Genomic DNA, 18,432 nt, shown 5'->3' with positions numbered 1-18,432 from the left:
TTGCATGTATGATATAAACATATTGTATTTTATATACAGTGGTCCAAGCACTCTTAAATCCATGTAGAGCTCTCTATCTAATCTCTATATTAATCATTTTCCCTGAAAAGTGGGAATAGTGGAACCAATATGCACCAGTTAAGAGTGAATTATAATAGAAATATTTGTTCTGTTTTCAATTATATCAAACAATGTTATAATATTTATGGTTCTTTTGCAATGTTTAGACATTTTTGGATATGTATTATGTATAGCTGAAAAGTTATTCTGAATGATAACATCAAATTTGATGCTTTCAACTTCATTTCTACACATTAATAACTATTCATTGCTCAAGTGATAGTGGGAATTATATGTACTTTATTAAAAGTTATCAGGAAGAAAACTAAAAAGTGATTGGAAATATATGTGTTTTATCAAATCTCAAATATTTAATGCTCCATATTAAATACTACATTCCTTGATCTTGTAATGATATTCTTTAATTTTTAAATTTATCTGCTTCTGAAACTGCAGTCCTAAAGAGAACCATTGTCTACATTTTGAAAAAGCAGAATCTCTGAGTCACTCTCCTCCAGGCCCCCATCACTCCTTGTTTCTCAGGCTGTATATGATGGGGTTGAGCGTTGGGGTCAGGACGGTACAGATCACAGTCAGTACTTTACCCTCTGTTGGAGTTCGGAGGGATCTTGGGCACAGGTAAGTGTCAGCAAGGGCCCATAGTAGGAGGTCACCATGGCGAGGTGGGTGCTGCAGGTGGAATAAGCCTTCCTCCTCCCTTCGGGTGAGGGCATGCAGTGGGCAGCCAGGAGGGCACGGCCATGGGAACGTGCAAGCCAATGAGAGGGAACACAATCCAGAGAGTGGTGCTCAGAGACACTGTGTGCTCGTAGACCCAGGTGTCCGTGCAGGCCAGAGTCAGCGTGGCTGGGACATCACAGATGAAATGGTTGGTGGCCCTGGATGGGCGGTAAGGGATATGGAGGATATGCGTGGTGTGGACACAGGACTTGATGGAGCCCATTATTCAAGTTCCTGTTATCAGCAGCACACACACTCTGTTGCTCATAAGGATGGGATAGTGGAGAGGAAAGCAAATGGCTACATAACGATCATAGGCCATAGATGCCAGTAGTAATCCTTCTGCAGCTGCTAAAGGCAAGAACAAGGAGCTCTGAACCCCACAGCCTACTGAGGAGATGGACATGTTTCCAGAGAGATAACTGGAAGCCACCTCAGGGACGATGGTGGAGATGCGGCTCAGGCCCATCAGGGAGAGCCGGCTCACCAGGAAGCACACGGGAGGGTGGAGGTGGGTGTCCAGGAGGGTCGGGGGGATCACGGAGAGGCTGCCCGGCAGGGCCACCGGGAAAATGAGAACAATGAGAACGAAGAGGAGCAAGCCAGCTGAGGATTGTGATTGTAATTCTCCATATTTCACTCATTTAATTGTTCCTAAAAACAGGTGTACATTAAGGTAAATACAGTGTAATAAGCTTTTTTATTGAGGTATAGTTCATATACAATATTATACTGGCTTCAAATACACAACATAACGATTCAACATTTATATGTATTTTTAAATCCTCATCCCAACTAGTTTAGATAACATCTGTCAATATAGAAAGATGTTACAGAAGTACTGACAATATTCTCTGTGGTATACTTTCACCCATGACTAATTTACATATTATGAGAGAGATTTTGTGCCTCTTTACCCCTTTCCCCTAGTTTACCTCCCCACTCCACCCTTCCCCCATTCCAACCAACAGGAACTTCTCACTGTCTCTGAGACTACTGCTATTTTGTTCATTTTATTGTCTTTTCTGTCTCTTTCAATTTTCCTTTTTAATTTCATTTATTTAAAACTCTTTAAACAATCAGATAATTGTGGGAATTTAGCACATATGTCAGGCCTCTGTCATTAAACTAACATTATAATAAAGAAATAAATATGTTATAAATGTAAAGAAAGTGTGGAAGGGAGAAGAGGGGGGATCCAAGGATAAAAAGAGTTCAGTCTTTTGGAAGAAGGAATTTTGGTTAGCAGTCATGTAAACAGAGAAAAGAGGAAATGGCGTCCTTAGGGTCTTCTGAGAAGGAATGAGCCTGTGGATTCTCTTCCAGAGGCAATAACAGCAATATGTTAGCATAAGAATCTTGCAATATGTCAGTTTTTAATTATTTTCCAGGATCAAAGACAATCATACTGATGAGGATGTCTCCGAATGTATGACAGAGGTCACACATACACCACATAATGACAATACACCTTTAAAAGAAAATTGCTATGTTCAGAAAAATATAAGGAGTTGTTAATTCTACATTATTAATAAAATGTGTGATATAAAAGGGTAATAATAAAAGACTTCTGGGAATCAAAAACAAAAGATCGACATTTTGAAAACATAAGAGAATTAAAGAATTGAGATAAGATGGCCCAACATATGCTTATGAGCATTCGTAAAAATGCATATGACATAGAAATCATGGAGTGAATATTATTAAAGAAAGCATTATCTCAGAATAGTTACACATGAGCTAAAATACTCAAATACAATGTAAAAGACAGAAAAATAAGGAAAAATAATTTATTAAAGAAAAGTTTTCTGAAGTCTAAATAATGTCTTAAAAAAGAATATTGTTGGGAATTATCAACATTAGTTATAAAGTCAAAACCTGAAAATGTCTTCAGAGAAATTATAGTAATATGATGACAAGAAATATATGCATTAATGGCCAATAAGATAGCATCAGGTTTTGCAATAGTCGTATTTTTATATGCGGCCAGTAAATCATGGAATATGGAATAATGCCGTCATCCCACTTCCCTGAGACACAAAGTGGGCTGTGCCTATGTTGAGAGCACGCAGGAAGGGAGGATGGTGAAGGCACGGTGTAGGTGGGGTCAGCTCCCCATCTGCAGTCGCCCTGGTCTCAAATAATTGTTTCGCATTTGGGGTTTAGGAGTCAAGCATTAGAACATATGAATACTTTTTAAAACATTGGCAAAATACTGGGGAAAATTACAAAATAATTTGAAGCATTTGTGTTGGAGCTCACAGGGATGGATTTAAGTCAAACAAGAGGACCATTTACCTGTGAGTTGTTGATGCCTTATCCACACATTATTTGAGCAAAATATTAATGTGATACAATTATTTCAGTTAATAATTTGCATGTACTCAACTTATTTTATATATGACCCATCAAATAAATTATAAGGATCCTACAGCACAATCCTAGGCAAATGCGGAAAAATTGATTTTCAATTGCTGCCAACAACTTGCAGAGAAAAACGGGGAGAATTCATTTTTTTTTATAACATGGCATTTGGATTCAACATGAGAACTTCATATTGACTGATATTGTGGAATCAGTACACACACTGACAAGATTGAAAATGTAGTATTTGTTATTGCCAATTAAGTGCACATTGTATGTATTCCTATCATTTCCATTTCATGCAGGGCTTACTGTGGCAAAGTCCCCCTGAGGTAGTTAACATCACCTCAGGTTAATCATGAGGAAAAAGCACACAGAACAGAAATAATGAATGGCAAGTTAGATGTATATTTTGATGCCATGTAGCAGGACTGAAAATGCGGCAGTATTTGATTGGCTCTGTACCTCTGTCCTTTAGCATTAAACTTGCATTTGATCATTTAAAGAAGTGTTGCATCTGAAAGGGAAGAAACCTCGGCCATGGAATATGTCTCAAGGTCTAAGGAAAACAGATTGCTTTTGTTCTCCTGTAAAAATATTACATATTTACCTTTTATTTTATTTTCATTATTAGGAATTTTTAAAATTTTGTTATCATTAATCAAAAATTATATGAAGAACATTATGTTTACTAGGGTCCCCCCTTCACCAAGTCCCCCCCCACAAATCCCATTACAGTCACTGTCCATCAGCTTAGTAAGATGTTGTAGAATCACTACTTGTCTTCTCTGTGTTGCACAGCCCTCCCCATTCCTCCCCTCCCACATTATAAATGCTAATCATAATACCCCCTTTCTTACCCACCCTTATCCCTTCCTACCCTCCCATTCTCCCCAGTCCCTTTCCCTTTGGTACCTGTTAGTCCATTCTTGGGTTCTGTGATTCTGCTGCTGTTTTGTTCCTTCAGTTTTTCTTTGTTCTTATACTCCACATATGAGTGAAATTATTTGGTATTTGTCTTTCTCCACTTGGCTTATTTCACTGAGTATAATACTCTCTAGCTCCATCCATGTTGTTGCAAATTGTAGGATTTGTTTTCTTCTTATGGCTGAATAATATTCCATTGTGTATATGTACCACATCTTCTTTATCCATTCATCTACTGATGGACACTTAGGTTGGTTCCATTTCTTGGCTATTGGAAATAGTGCTGTGATAAACATAGGGGTGCATATGTCTTTGAAACTGGGCTCCTGCATTCTTAGGGTAAACTCCTAAGAGTGGAATTCCTGGGTCAAATGGTATGTCTATTTTGACCATTTTGAGGAACCTCCATACTGATTTCCACAATGGTTGAACTAATTTACGTTCCCATCAGCAGTGTAGGAGGGTTCCCCTTTCTCCACAACCTTGCAAACATTTGTTGTTGTTTGTCTTTTGGGTGGTAGCCATCCTTACTGGTGTGAGCTGATATCTCATTGTGGTTTTAATTTGCATTTCTCTGAAGACTAGCAATGTGGAGTATTTTTTCATATGTCTGTTGGCCATCTGAATTTCTTCTTTGGAGAACTGTCTGCTCATCTCCTCTGCCTATTTTTTAATTCCCCCTTTTATTTTTATCTAAGAAATAATAATAATAAAGAATATTTTAAAGACCATTTAAAGTTGATTTTCTCCTTATTTCATTTTTCACATTCCACTTAACCTGTGATTTGGATATCAGTAGAAAAGCAAAAACACGTGATTTCTCAGTGATTTGGAGAAACTAACCTTGACCCTAGATAAGGTCCTTACATGGAAAAAAGGTTCAAGCTGTGAACTTTTTCCAACGTTCTGCACTAGGTGCAATCTGATGTGTGTCAAAATTTGTGTCAGGATTAACTTGACTGCTAGCTCTTGAGGCTGATATAATCTGGCAATTTACAGATGATAAGAGTAGATTCAGAGATTTAAGTGCTTTTATCTAGTTACTCTGCTATTATTTTAGATGTTAGAGTGATAGATATAGTTATTTACATTTTAATTTTTGTCTAAATAAATATCCCATAATTGCCCATAAAATTTTTGAGGTCAACTCTGAAATAAATTTATTATGTCTACTAAAAACTAACCTCAAAAAAATCACATAAAATGAAAACTTTTAAAATATACATTCACTACAGCTGAAAATGTAAAGAATGTGTATGATTTCCTTTATGCCCAAATAAATTGGTTTTGAGTTCAATTTTATTCATTCCCAAATCCTTATCTCTTCCCTGCTGTCTTACCCCTATCCTGCCTTGTCTCCTGCAACAACTCAAACATAACAACAGGTGCAGAGAGCACGTGCATTACCCTCAGATCCTCTGAAGGAGCTCTGACTCACGTCTCTGTTCAACACACAAATGCCCCTGCCTCGGGATTCTGATTTAAAATAAGCAGATGTATTACTTTCTTTGTAAATCAAAATGTATATCTACATATTCAGGATATATTCAGTTCCCTTATGATTAATTAAAATTGCTACAATTAATGGAATTCTGTACAGATGTTATTCAAAAAGTTATTCAGCAATCCCACTCATCAGTGTATAGCCAAAGGATATGAAATCACTATCCACACTCCTATGATTATGGCAGCATTTTTCATAATAACTAAGATGTAGGGATGACCCTAAATATCCATTGACAAATGAATGAATAGTATATTTAGCCTTCAAAATGGTGATACTTCCATTGGGGCAGAGCCAACATGGCGGCATGAGTAGGACAGTGGGAATCTCCTCCCAAAAACATATATATTTTTGAAAATACAACAAATACAACTAAACCTAAAAGAGAGACCAGAAGACACAGAACAACAGCCAGACTACATTCACACGTGCGAGAGCCCAGCACATGGTGAAAGGATAAAGATACAAGCCCCAGCTCGGTGGGACCTGAGCACCCCTCACCCCAGCTCCCTGTGGGAGGAGAGGTGTCGGAGCAAGGAGGGAGAGGGAGTCAAGGACTGCTAAACACCCAGCCCCAGACATCTGCACCAGAACACAGACACAGTGCATGCGTGGGGTCCTGGATACTAGGGAAACAGGACAGCAGGGCCGGTGAGCAGGTCACGAAGCTGATGCCCCCGTGACAAAGAAAAGCGAGTGCTTTTTGAAATTCTTAAAGGAACAGGGATGCAACAGCTGGATGGAAACAACACAGCTCACAGATCAGCAGCTGGAAATTACAGGGAAAACCAGATGCACTAACTACCTGGGAAACAGCTCTGAGACCCCTCATGGAGGTAAACAGCCAAACAGCCCCCCCGTTCATTACCCCTATGGACGCTGCGAAAGCAGAAAATCAGCGTAAGGCTGGCCACGCCCTCAGAAAGGGAGCTTCCTCCATACTGGCCGGGCAAGACACAAAGAGCCAGTCTACACACAATTACCCAACACAAGCCACTAGGGGTCGCAGATGTCCCAGTAAAGAAAGGCCAGTAGCACGTGGAAAGTATGCCCCCCCCCAGCTGACAGTCAGTAGCACCTATCAACATGAAAAGTCAAAAAAATATGATCCAGACAAGACTAATACAGACAGCTTTGGCATCTGCTACATCTTCCCCTGCAAAGGAACCTGGGGAAATAGATTTAACCAGTCTTCCTGAAAAAGAATTCAAAACAAAAGTCATAACCAACCTGATGGATTTGCAGAGAAATATGCAAGAACTGAGGAACAAGAATACAGAAATAAAACAAGCTCTGGAAGGACTTCAGAACAGAATGGACGAGATGCAAGAGACCATTAATGGACTAGAAAACAGAGAACAGGAACGCAGAGAAGCTGATGCAGAGAGAGATAAAAGGATGTCCAGGAATGAAAGAGTTCAAAGAGAGCTGAGAGACCAATCGAAGTGGAACAATATCTACATTATAGGGGTAGCAGAAGAAGAGAGAGAAAAAGGGATAGAAAGTGTTTTTGAAGAAAAATTGCTCTCAGACCACAGAGGTACACAGAACTCCCATAAGAAGGGATCCAAGGAGGGCAACACCAAGACACATAATAATTAAAATGGCAAAGATCAAAGACAAGGACAAAGAATTAAAGGCAGCCAGAGAGAAAAAAAAGGTTAACTACAAAAAAACCCCATGAGGCTATCATCAGACTTCTCAACAGAAACCCTACATGCCAGAAGAGAATGGCATGATATACTTAATGCAATGAAACAGAAGGGTCTTGAACCAAGACTACTGTATCCAGGATGATTATCATTTAAATATGAAGGTGGGATTAAATAATTCCCAGACAAGCAAAAGTTGAGGGAATTTGCCTCCCACAAACCACCTCTACAGGGCATCTTACAGGGACTGCTCTAGATGGGAGCACTCCTAAAAAGAGCACAGAACAAAATACCCAACTTATAAAGAAGGGAGGAGGAGGAATAAGAAGGGCAAGAAAAAAAGAATCATCAGACCGTGTTTATAATAGCACAACAAGCAAGTTAAGTTAGACAGTAAGATAGTAAAGAAGCTAACCCTGAACCTTTGGTAACCACAATTCTAAAGCCTGCAATGGCAATAAGTACATACCTTTCAATAATCACCCTAAATGTAAATGGACTGAATGCAGCAATCAAAAGACACAGCATAATAGAATGGATAATAAAGGAATATCCTTCCATATGCTGCTTACAAGAGACTCACCTCAAACCCAAAGACATGCACAGACTTAAAGTCAAGAGATGGAAAAAGATATTTCATGCAAACAATAGATAGAAAAAAGCAGGTGTTGCAATTCTAGTATCAGAAAAAACAGATTTCAAAATAAAGACAGCAACAAAAGATAAAGAAGGACATTACATAATGATAAAGGGCTCAGTCCAACAAGAGGATATAACCATTATAAGTATATATGCACCCAATACAGGAGCACCAACATATCTGAAACAAATACTAACAGAGCTAAAGGAGGAAAACAGAATGCAACGCATTCATTCTGCGAGACTTCAACACACCACTCACTCCAAATACAGATTCACCAGACAGAAAATAAGTAAGGATACAGAGGGACTGAACAACACACTAGAACAGATGGACCTAACAGACATCTACAGAACTCTACATCCAAAAGCAACAGGACACACATTCTTCTCAAGTGCACATGGAACATTCTCCAGAATAGAGCACATAATAGGCCACAAAAAGAGCCTCAGTAAATTCCAAAAGATTGAAATGCTACCAAGCAACTTTTCAGACCACAAAGGCATAAAAGTAGAAATAAACTGTACAAAGAAAGCAAAAAGGCTCACAAACACATGGAGGCTTAACAACACGCTCCTAAATAATCAAGGGATCAATGACCAAATCAAAATGGAGAACCAGCAATATATGCAAACAAACGAAGACAACAACACAAAGCCTCAACTGCTGTGGGATATAGCAAAAGCAGTCTTAAGAGGAAAGTATATAGCAATCCAGGCATATTAAAAGAAGGAAGAATAATCCCAAATGAATGGTCTAATGTCACAATTATTGAAATTGGAAAAAGAGGAACAAATGAGGCCTAAGGTCAGCAGAAGGAGGGACATAATAAAGATCAGAGAAGAAATAAATAAAATTGAGAAGAATAAAACAATATCAAAAATCAATGAAACCAAGAGCTGGTTCTTTGAGAAAATAAACAAAATAGAAAAGTCTCTAGCCAGACTTATTAAGAGGAAAAGGGAGTCAACACAAATCAACAGAGTCAGAAACGAGAAAGGAAAAATCACGATGGTCCCCACAGAAATACAAAGAATTATTAGAGAGTACTATGAAAACCTATATGCTAACAAACTGGGAAACCTAGGAGAAATGAACAATTTCCTAGAAAAATACAACCTTCAAAGACTGACACAGAAAGAAACAGAAAATCTAAACAGACCAATTACCAGCAACGAAATTGAAGCGGTAATCAAAAAACTACCAAAGAACAAAACCTGCCGGCCAGATGGATTCGACTCGGAATTTTATCAGACATAAAGGGAAGACATAATACTCATGCTCCTTAAAGTTTTCCAAAAAATACAACTGGAGGGAATACTCCCAAGCTCATTCTATGAAGCCAACATCACTCTAATACCAAAACCAGGAAAAGACCGCACCAAAAAAGAAAACTACAGCCCAATATCCCTGATGAATGTAGATGCAAAATACTCAACAAAATATTAGCAAATTGAATTCAAAAATACATCAAAAGGATCATATACCATGACCAAGCGGGATTCATCCCAAGGATGCAAGGATGTTACAACATTCGAAAATCCATCAACATCATCCACTACATCAACAAAAAGAAAGACAAAAACCATATGATCATTTCCATAGATGCTGAAAAAGCATTTGACAAAATTCAACATCCATTCATGGTAAAAACTCTCAGCAAAATCGAAAAGAGGGCATGTACCTCGACATAATAAAGGCCATATATCATAAACCCACAGCCAACATTATACTGAACAGCGAGAAGCTGAAAGCTTTTCGTCTGAGATCGGGAACAAGACAGGGATGCCCACTCTCCCCACTGTTATTTCACATAATACTGGAGGTCTTAGCCACAGCAATCAGACAACACAAAGAAATACAAGGAATCTAGATTGGTAAAGAAGAAGTTAAACTGTCACTATTTACAGATGACATGATATTGTACATAAAAAACCCTAAAGACTACACCCCAAAACTGCTAGAACTGATATCGGAATACAGCAAAGTTGCAGGATACAAAATTAACACACAGATATCTGTGGCTTTCCTATATACTAACAATGAACCAATAGAAAGAGAAACCAGGAAAACAACTCCAATCACAATTGCATCAAAAAGAATAAAATACCTAGGAATAAACCTAACCAAAGAAGTGAAAGACATATACTCTGAAAACTACAAGTCACTCTTAAGAGAAATTAAAGGGGACACTGACAAATGGAAACTCATCCCATGCTCGTGGCTAGGAAGAATTACTGTCATCAAAATGTCCTTCCTGCCCAAAGCAATATACAGATTTGATGAAATCCCTATGAAACTACCAGCAATATTCTTCAATGAACTGGAACAAATAATTCAAAATTTCATATATAAACACCAAAGACCCTGAGTAGCCAAAGCAATCCTGAGAAAGAAGAATAAAGTAGGGGGAATCTCACTACCCAACTTTAAGCTCTACTATAAAGACATAGTAATCAAGAAAATTTGGTACTGGCACAAGAACAGAGCCACAGACCAGTGGAACAGATAGAGACTCCAGACATTAACCCAGACATATATGGTTAATTAATATTTGATAAAGGTGCCATGAACATACAATGGGGAAATGACAGTCTCTTCAACAGATGGTGCTGGCAAAACTGGACAGCTACATGTAGCAGAATGAAACTGGACCATTGTCTAACCCCATATACAAAAGTAAACTCAAAATGGATCAAAGACCTGAATGTAAGTCATGAAACCATTAAACTCTTGGAAAAAAACATAGGCAAAAACCTATTAGACATAAACATGAGTGACATCTTCTTGAACATATCTCCTCGGGCAAAGAAAACAACAGCAAAAATGAACAAGTGGGACTATATTAAGCTGAAAAGCTTCTGTACAGCAAAAGACACCATCAATAGAACAAAAAGGAATCCTAGAGTATGGGAGAATATATTTCTAAATGACAAATCTGATAAAGGCTTGATGTCCAAAATATATAAAAAGCTCACATGCCTCAACACAAAAAAAACAAATAACCCAAATAAAAAATGGGCAGAGGAACTGAACAGACAAATCTCCAAAAAAGAAATATAGATGGCCAACAGACACATGAAAAGATGCTCCATATCGGTAATTATCAGAGAAATGCAAATTAAAACTACAATGAGGTATCACCTAACATCAGTAAGTATGGCTGTCATCCAAAAGACAAACAACAACAAATGTTGGCGAGTCTGTGGAGAAAGGGGAACCCACGTCTACTGCTGGTAGGAATGCAAATTAGTTCAACCATTGTGGAAAGCAGTATGGAGGTTCATCAAAATACTCAAAACAGACTTACCATTTGACCCAGGAATTTCACTCCTAGGAATTTACCCTAAGAATGCAGCACTCAAGTTTGTAAAAGACAGATGCACTCCTATGTTTATCGCAGCACTATTTACAATAGCCAAGAATTGGAAGCAACCTAAATGTACATCGATAGATGAATGGAAAAGGAAGAGTGGTACATATACACAATGGAATACTACTTAGCCATAAGAAGAGGGCAAATCCTACCATTTGCAGCAACATGGATGGACCTGGAGGGCATTATGCTCAGTGAAATAAGCCAAGTGGAGAAAGGGAAATACCAAATGATTTCACTCATCTGTAGATTATAAGAACAAAGGAAAAACTGAAGGAACAAAACAGCAGTGGAATCACAGAACCCAAGATTGGACTAACAGGTACCAAAGAGAAAGGGACTGTGGAGGATGGGTGTGGTAGGGAGGGATAAGGGGTGGGAAGAAGAAGGGGGGTATTAAGATTAGCATGCATAATGGTGGGGTGGGAGAAAGGGGAGGGCTGTACAACACAGAGAAGACAAGTAGTGATTCTGCAACATTTTGCTATGCTGATGGACAGTGACTGTAAAAGAGTTTATAGAGGGGACCTGGTATAGGGGAGAGCCTAGTAAACATAATATTATTCATGTAAGTGTAGGTTAATGATAACCAAAAACAAAGAAAGAAAAAAAAGGGGGATTACTCCCTGATAGGATAAAACTAACTGCAAATCAATGATTAATGCATGCTTTAAATATCCTTAATTTTGATCACTTAAAGAGTGTCAGATGATCAGCTATGGAGGTACATTTTCTGATAATATTCCTTTCTCTTAAAAAAAAAAGCAGTTCCTGTATGGTGACCTCCAATGAGTTCTACACAATGGTATAAAGGGCATATCAAAGTGTGAGCAAAGGGTTTGTTTGTGTTTATACAGAGGATCAAAGCCTAATTTGGCTACCCAGAAAATGAACTAAGATACGATATGAAGAAGAACTTCCAACATCAAAACTTTCTGAAAGACTCATACCAGAAGATGATCATCAAAAAACCTCAACAATGATCCAAGCGCTGCTACAGCTGTAGCTCATTAATTCCACCGGTTCCTGGACTTTCCATGGGAATGAAGAAGGAGATATCTAAGCTGGCCTGTGCATAGAGTAAAACAACAAATTTGACTGGATCTATACTGTCAGAACTAAACCAAGAATTAGCAGAAGTGCAAGTTGCAGTGCTCCAAAATCTTGCAACTATAGACTACCTACTGTTAAAAGAACATATGGGATGTGAACAGTTCCAAGGAATGGGTTGTTTTAATTTGTCTGATTTCTCTCAGACTGTTCAAGTACAGTTGGACAATATCCATTATATCATAGATAAGTTTTCACAAATGCCTAGGATGCCTAACTGGTTTTCTTGGTTTCACTGGAGATGGCTGGTAATTATAGATCTGCTTTCTTTATGTAACTGTATTCCTATTATGTTAATGTGTGTGCACAATTTAATTAGTAGTTTAAAACCTATACATGCTTAAGTTACTCTACAAGAAGATATGTCAAAGAAATAATCAATCTTCCCATGTTTTCTTCCATCTTCTACCTCTATAGCTTTTCTTCTTCCTTCCTAATTACAACCCTTAAATAGAATTCGTGCCTCATATCGAATTTACCGAGTATCATAATTCCTCCAAGTGGTAAAGATACCTCAAGACAAATGCTGGGCATAGAAGCCACAGGGCATAAAGAAGTAAAAAGCTAACCTTTTCAAACAATATGGCTTCTCTCTCACTTACCAACTTTACATTTCCCTGTATGGCCCCAGAAGATGACTGGTTAGCCAGAAACGGGTAAGATTCCTCAAGGGAGGAACAACCTAAGACAGGCACAGTCGCAGGGGGGCCATCAGGTGAGAATTTGGGGATCAACAGAGGTGAGGCTCAGAACCTCACCCCCCCTGTTTTGAGAGAAATCTTCTGCATCCGTGGATGTTTTATTGCCCTTGTCTAGCTTGGATTAACACATAGTCTACAGGCACACACCTGATCATCTGCATTTGCTCTCTTACAAAACTAAACTATGTTTTCTACCTTTATCTTGCATCTACCTACCACTTCAGCATTTTATTAAAAATAAAAATAATAATAATAAAGGGAGAAATGTGGTATCCACATATAAATCAAGTATAAAAATCAAACAAATGTTCATATTTGACCTGATTGTTTATAGTTCATAATGTGTGATCAAAACCGAAAGTTTCTCTGATGACTGCCCTCGTACTGTTCATCATGTAAGAACTTATTCACTATGTAAGAATTTGTTCACTATGTAAGAACTTGTTGGTTATGCTTCAGAAGATTGGAGACTGATGAAAATTAGACTTGGGGTGAATTAATGATTGTGCATTGAGCATTGACTCCCCTATACAGAATTTTATTGTTGTTAACAAACATTTGATCAATAAATATGAGAGATGCCCTCTCAAAAATAAATAAATAAATAAATAATAAATAAATAAATGAATGAATGAATGAATGAATAAATAAATAAATAAAAAGAAAAAAAAGTAATACTTCCATTTGCAACGACACGGATACACCTGGAGGGCATCATTCTAAGTGAAATAATCCAGGCTCGGAAAGACAAACACAGCTTGATGATACTTATGTGTCATAAAAAAATATCAGAATCATAGAGGAGAGAACAGAATGGTGGTTGTCAGTGGCTGAAGAGATGGAGAAGAGGTGAGTGCATAAAATCTGCATTACTATTATTAAAATGAATAAACTCTGTAGATCTAATGCACAGCAATGTGCACATAGTTACTTATTGTCTTGTACACTTGAAATTTGCCAGGACAGATTTCACCAGCTGCTGGTGTTCTCAGCAGACAAAAGAAAAAAAATTGTGTGAGATGATAGATATGTTAACTACCTTCATTTTGGTGATAATTTTAATGTGTACATATATGAAAATATTAGTTGTACACTTCAAATATATAAAATTTTTATTTTGTCCATCATACCTTAGTAAACTAGGAGGAAAACAACCACTTCATGATAGTTGAGTTAACAAAGTCTGTACAATTTCAGTGTGACATGTGGAAGTCATCACTGAACAGCAGCTGTGAAATGCACCATCCTCATTAGCAGCTCTGCCCATAGCACGTCTCCATCATAGTCACTGTACCATCTGCTACCTGGATTTCTAAGTGACTTAATTATCACACTGTTTCTATCTACTATTTCATTTCAACAACATGTCCTAGGTTGCTAATAAAGATATTATTTCACTGTAAGCTCCATGATATGCATAGAATATTAAAAATCAAAAGTAAAAATTAAACAGAAAGCAATAAAATCATGGAAATTTGACAAGAAATTCTTGATAACCATAAAACCTCCACTATCACTATGAAGGCATGGATTATTTCCCAAATGTGCCCTTCAAATTCAGAAAATAGTTTATTGTCCCCATAGGCAGTTCATCTTGCCCGTTACCATTTAACTTTAATGATTTTATCCATTTTTTATTTCTGAGTTAAAACATAAATTACTCTTTGCACCCATTTAAGAAATCACTTAAATAGGAAGAACTGTTTCATATAATATAAAAGTGTGTTTATGCAATAAGTTACCCTAGGAACCATTTAACTGTGCTGTGCGATGACTTGAAAAAGAAAGAAAGAAAAAAATCCCACAAACAACCAAGTAAAAATAGGAAATATTATTCTCAGCAACTGATATTGAGGATTTGGACATATAAGTGTTAATTTTTAATTAAATTTCACATGATCCCATCCAGAGCCCACCCCAATGTGACTCAACACTGTCTCGTACAAAGACCAGCATTGACCTTCCCCTCCAGGGAGGCATGTTTATGAAACAGCCCCCAAATCATTTTATTTTGAAAGACGTGCAGCCATTCACACCGAAACAGCACTTAAAATATAATTCTGAGCTTGACCTACTCTCACATAGATCATGACACTCATTTCCTTAACTGATCTCCTTAAATCTGTTAGGATTTCAACCCAGACAACAATCCACACATTGCATAGCAGTATCAGCAGCTATGCAAGCACCTCCCAGTCTGCCATGAAAACAGCCCTACTGGTGGGGAATACAGTTTCTCTTACATACAGCCTCTAAAGCCTCTCCACTAAGACGCAATCCTCCCCAACTCCAGGGGATTCATCACAGACCCAGAGCACAATGCCCCTTACCTTCCTCAGTAAATACACATATCTTTTAAATTCAATTGCATTTCTAAGACAAGTTTTGGCTGAATTATGTATAAATAAATTATCTTCATTTTTGAAGTAGCCTTTGCACCCATTTAGTATGTATTTTGTCACACAATATCTTCTTTTTTCAGTGACCATATCTTCATGATATTGTAAGACCCAACGGCCTTATTCCATTCTGCGCTTCCCCCCAGTGAAGAGATGAAGGCCACGGCAGATCGATGCAACAAGCAAGAGGTTTATTATTATTCCAGTTAGCTGGGGTCCAAGTGTCTGCCCAACACAGTGGGTTTCAACAAGGACCCCGAGCACCCAAAGCCAAGGGTTTATATAGCATTTTCAAAGCACTTAACTCATAGTAATTTTTCACAGCTATACATTATTCTTGCAAGACATACATCCTGGGGTTAGGCAAGAGCAAGATAAGACCACTCATCAATTGTTAGGGTGGTTTCGCACGATAAGCTTGGTATTTAGGATTAACTGACCAAGGCTAGCTGACCAAGGGTCACCACTGCCTTATTCCGGTGTTCATGATTGATTAACTTGTTTTTCAAGGCCTTACCCAGTTTCAGTTTTTCTTTTTAACACACACTCAGAAAATGGCTTCTAGGCCCTTAAGATGTCTACTCTTATGCTAACCTATTTCTATTCTTACAATATGATATAATTTAGTTTAGAACTTAATATTATGTTCCATAAGTCCAGGTAATACATTTTTAGGTGTATATAGGTAATATCAGTATTGACTGTGTTAGGGTTCGGATTCAGCCACCTCTCAAATAGAAGACACTCACGATAATGCAAGTCACACAGTGAGGTTTATTTCCAGCTAGCTGGGGTCCAAGTGTCTGCCCAACGCAGTGGGTCTCCACAAGGACCCAGAGCACTCAAAGCCAGGGGTTTATATGGCATTTTCAAAAAGCCCTTACTCACAGTAATTTTCCATAATTTTTGGCTTGTACTACATCCTGGGTGTTAAGCAAAAGCAAGATAAGACCACTCCTCAAATGTTAGGGTGCTTCAGCAAGATAAGCTAACCAGAGTCGCAACCACCCACAACCTGGTATGCATGATTAGCTGATCAAGGGTCACAGTCGCCCACAACCCAGTGTCCATGATTAACTTGTTCTTCAAAACTCTATTTATCAAGCTTTACCCAGTTCCTCCTACCCTGTGTCATGTACCCAGAAAATGGCCTTTTTGCCCTTACATTCCCCCCTTTTTGTTGTTACAATGAGTAATCTTGCTCATTGGTAGGGCAATCGTAGGGGGTCTCAGGAGTGGGCAACTTTTCGTATTGTCTTAAGAACAGGAGTTGGACAGTATTAACATGGTCTCTTACAAAATTAATAAGTTTGTTTACAATGCAGTTGAGGATTTTTCGAGAACATGAAAAAACTTAGGGGTGGGGACTTGTTAAGTGGTTTTTGAATATTAAAAATTAACTTAATATAAGGAATTTCCTGCCTTGATTTCTCTCTGGGACACTGGTGCCTGGGTCCAGGAGCATATCAAAAGCCTGCCTGCCCAGCCCCCAAGGTTGGCCGAGGCATTGTCTACTTGCTAAAGAATCTTGCCTCTTGAACTTCCTGGGTGTTAAAATGCAATCTCATCTCCAAGATGGAATTCTCTCTGTCCTTTACCATGCTATCTACAGCTGGGTCTGCATGCTAAGCTAGTTGCTCAGTTTGGAAAATTACTCTGTCAGGTCTGAAGGAGGAAAGAGAGCACACAAGCCTGGGCCTTTCAGCATGCTAAAGTGAATCCTCCACATGGTTATAAATGATTAGCATAACAAAACATATGCTACTCTTCTTTATCTGGGGAACACCAACTGATTTCACTGAAGAATAATTCCAGAGCTCCATGTTTAACATAGAGTTTCAGCAGGGGGGTTTCTTTGCATGTAGCTACACTGCTCCGACTGCAAATATCTCACCCTGCCCCGTCTAGAGGCCCTCACTCTACTCTGTCAAAGCCCACGGTCCCTGTCTCATTCTCCCTTGTACAGGTAGGGACCCTAGCTGCTGCTAGGGAAAGGGGCGGTGACTGCTCCGGATGCTCCATGCTGAGAGGGGGCACAGTAAGGGGTGCATCCAGGTCTCCATCAGTGGTCAGTTGAGAGGGCCCCAGAAGATTGGTGCCTCCACTGCTGGTTTCATTTCCACTACTATTTGCAGTTTTGTGACTTCTAGGCAAGACAGAACAGATTATGCCATTAAGTTAAGTAGCAATATCTGGAGTTGTACCCCCCACTTTGGAAGGAGAAACCTTATGAGACCAAGAATGCATGGTTGAATATGAGAACTAGAAACAGCAAAACTCTAATTGTAATGATAGGAAAAAAACAAAACATCTGGAAAATCATAGCCAGATACTTTGAAGAAGCCTGAATTCTGGATCTAGTCCATGTCCCAATGACCAGTACTAGGACTCAGCATGGACAAGGCTGCACCATTGAAACAATACCCCTCTCTAAAATCACCCTCATTCTCACTAGAAAAAAACAAATTAAGAAAATAATCAACACTTGGCTCTATTATTTGTGTAAGTGCAGCAAGAAGAGCAATTGATTACATAGGCTCTTTTAAATGTGCTTTGCTGGAACTTTTTGTAAGGAATTTCAGATCAAACTTTTAAAGGCCACTTGAAGCCAGACGGCCAAGCAAGACTTGCCATCAGGTTTTGCCTGCAGTACCTGTAGATTTTGCTGAATTCCTCTCTTTCGAGGTCCCCAAGACATCTTGAGGTTCCTGCACCTGCCAGGAAGTGACCTTCCTTACTCACCTGTAAGGCTGCTGGGAACTCCGTAAGCAAGTTACTAGGTCAGTTCCTCCAAGGGGCTTTGTTGGCTTTATAAAGTCAATCTTAGTTCCTTAAAGCTGTTCATATCTGAGTTTATGCACGTGTCTCTCAGGTATGACATTGCAGTTAAAGCCTTGGTAATATAACCTGTATTGTTAATTGGTCTTCTTACAAGGAAAGCAGGTTCTTATTGAACTT

General features: G+C 38.5%; 1 pseudogene; it reads right to left on the bottom strand.

Moving 5' to 3' along the window:
• Positions 1-535: 535 nt before the first annotated feature.
• LOC140845984 (olfactory receptor 2L3-like) lies at positions 536-5,496 on the bottom strand (annotated as a pseudogene).
• Between the last annotated feature and the right edge of the window lie 12,936 nt (positions 5,497-18,432).

Source organism: Manis javanica, chromosome 14 (assembly GCF_040802235.1).
Source record: "Manis javanica isolate MJ-LG chromosome 14, MJ_LKY, whole genome shotgun sequence".
NCBI lineage: Eukaryota > Metazoa > Chordata > Mammalia > Pholidota > Manidae > Manis > Manis javanica.
The sequence above is the reverse complement of the archived record's forward strand: the minus strand, read 5'-3'. Positions and strand labels throughout refer to the sequence as shown.